Consider the following 2,793-nt stretch of genomic DNA (forward strand, 5'->3'; position numbering starts at 1 on the left):
CTATATGCCACTCCCCTTTCTTTATGGGGCGTCTGCTGGATCTTAAATAAAACCTGTACTTGTACGTGTGCAGGATGGAAGAAAATTGAGAATTGCAGATAAGATCAGAGCGACCATAGGTGGTAAATACCTTAACAGACTAAAAAGATGATTTTTTTTTAAAACAATGCAGGGTTTATTTATAACGAACGTTTTAAAAGGTTTTTTGGACATAAAAAGGCAACATATAGGAATGCTTTTCAAAAAAAAAAATTTGTTACAAAGTCATTTAAAAAGCATTCTAAAGGACATGAAGATAATAATATAAAAAGTAGGAGCGATAAAAAATAGTGCTAAAAATTCCCGTGTTCAGAAAATAAGAGTCATTAGAGACAATCGTATGTCTAAAATTATGTAAAAAAAATTCTAATACAAATACGTATAAAAGATCGGATAAATAGAAAAAGCAGCTTAACTTGAGGATTTCAGTAGTAGCAGGAATCACCCAACCGGTTTCGTCTGGTCTGACTTCATCAAGGGGTAATGAGCACAGTGGGACACATCATCTATATATACCCCTATGGGTAAGGAAGTGATTAATGACATCACTTCCTGTAATTGATTGACATTTGTGGAAACAGGATGTAAACATACTAGTATAGTTCAGGAACACATAATGAGTTTGGCCAATAATGAGGTAGGCTGTAGATGTGATGAAGCGCTTTACTTGCGCTTAGAAACTGTGTGGGGAGTCTTTGTGAATCATAAAATACTTTTGCGCTTGTTTAGTCCGATGTGTGACGCTAAACGCGTCATTTCCGCCCCACTTCCGGTGTCCGTGGCTTCCTCTTGCGCATGCGCCGGTCATTGCGAAGGGAAGTACGGCGGCCATTTTCTGGGAGTCCGTGAAGCGTGACAGTTGCTCGTGCTGGAAGCGGGTGCCGGCGGCCATATTTTCATGGATAATGTTCATGTAGTTTAATAGGTCTGATATATTCAAACCGTCTCCACACAGGAAGCCGCATATGTAAATAAGATAAGATCGAGAATCAGTACATATATAGATTTTGAGGTCATATATAGTTCATCGTTTATATACAGATTCTACAGACTAGGTGTAGAGTATGTTACAATGTAGTTCATACTCCTAGTCTGATAGACATAAATAAAGTGTTTCTCCTATAAAAATGACATCCATTTAGGACATCTGGCATTTTCTATTGGAGTATAAATTGTATATGCATTGGATAAAATTAATAAGATTAATACATAAATAGAGAGTGGATGTTGCGGTGAGACTTATATTTAGGAGTATATAGGCATAGGCATATACCGTCATGGACAGAGAACTTAGTTTCTTTGAATTGAGAGATAGAAGAAAGAGAGATGTATAGAGAGATATAGGAATAGCACGCCCCTGATCTGATTGTTATTACAGCACCCGGTCTTCTTGGGAAGTTTCCTTACCCAGTACTGGCCGGGCCAACACTGCTTGGCTTCCAAGATCGGACGAATTTGGGCATATCCAGTGTGGTATGACTGTAATCTAAGATCTGGGTAGTGGGAGAGGTGGTCCAGGGGTTGGGGAGCCTCCGCTCCGTGTTCCAACCTGGACCTAGCTGGAAAAAGGCAAGTTGATATTGTCAGGAGTTAAGGATTGGGAAATGAAAGGCTTACGTTTATAGAAAGGGGGCTATTTCGTAGCCTTCATTCAGTCCGTCTGGATGAAGAGATTTCATTTCATGTATCCAGAACATTTCTCTCCTTGATAGAAGGTTGGAGAGGTCTCCCCCTCTTTCTCCAAGTGTCACTAGTTCCAAACCCTTGAACGTGAGTTCCTCCGGGTTAGAGCCGTGGTATAGTAGGAAGTGTCTGGATACAGCATGTGTTTGGACTAGAGATGAGCGCCTGAAATTTTTCGGGTTTTGTGTTTTGGTTTTGGGTTCGGTTCCGCGGCCGTGTTTTGGGTTCGAACGCGTTTTGGCAAAACCTCACCGAATTATTTTTGTCGGATTCGGGTGTGTTTTGGATTCGGGTGTTTTTTTCAAAAAACCCTAAAAAACAGCTTAAATCATAGAATTTGGGGGTAATTTTGATCCCAAAGTATTATTAACCTCAAAAAACATAATTTACACTCATTTTCAGCCTATTCTGAACACATCACACCTCACAATATTATTTTTAGTCCTAAAATTTGCACCGAGGTCGCTGTGTGAGTAAGATAAGCGACCCTAGTGGCCGACACAAACACCGGGCCCATCTAGGAGTGGCACTGCAGTGTCACGCAGGATGTCCCTTCCAAAAAACCCTCCCCAAACAGCACATGACGCAAAGAAAAAAAGAGGCGCAATGAGGTAGCTGTGTGAGTAAGATTAGCGACCCTAGTGGCCGACACAAACACCGGGCCCATCTAGGAGTGGCACTGCAGTGTCACGCAGGATGTCCCTTCCAAAAAACCCTCCCCAAACAGCACATGACGCAAAGAAAAAAAGAGGCGCAATGAGGTAGCTGACTGTGTGAGAAAGATAAGCGACCCTAGTGGCCGACACAAACACCGGGCCCATCTAGGAGTGGCACTGCAGTGTCACGCAGGATGGCCCTTCCAAAAAACCCTCCCCAAACAGCACATGACGCAAAGAAAAAAAGAGGCGCAATGAGGTAGCTGACTGTGTGAGTAAGATTAGCGACCCTAGTGGCCGACACAAACACCGGGCACATCTAGGAGTGGCACTGCAGTGTCACGCAGGATGTCCCTTCCAAAAAACCCTCCCCAAACAGCACATGACGCAAAGAAAAAAAGAGGCGCAATGAGGT

The 2,793-nt window shown here is 42.5% G+C and overlaps 1 pseudogene; it reads right to left on the minus strand.

Moving 5' to 3' along the window:
- Positions 1-1,408: 1,408 nt before the first annotated feature.
- LOC135052573 (5S ribosomal RNA) lies at positions 1,409-1,526 on the minus strand (annotated as a pseudogene).
- Between the last annotated feature and the right edge of the window lie 1,267 nt (positions 1,527-2,793).

This window comes from Pseudophryne corroboree, chromosome 2 (assembly GCF_028390025.1).
Source record: "Pseudophryne corroboree isolate aPseCor3 chromosome 2, aPseCor3.hap2, whole genome shotgun sequence".
Classification (NCBI taxonomy): domain Eukaryota; kingdom Metazoa; phylum Chordata; class Amphibia; order Anura; family Myobatrachidae; genus Pseudophryne; species Pseudophryne corroboree.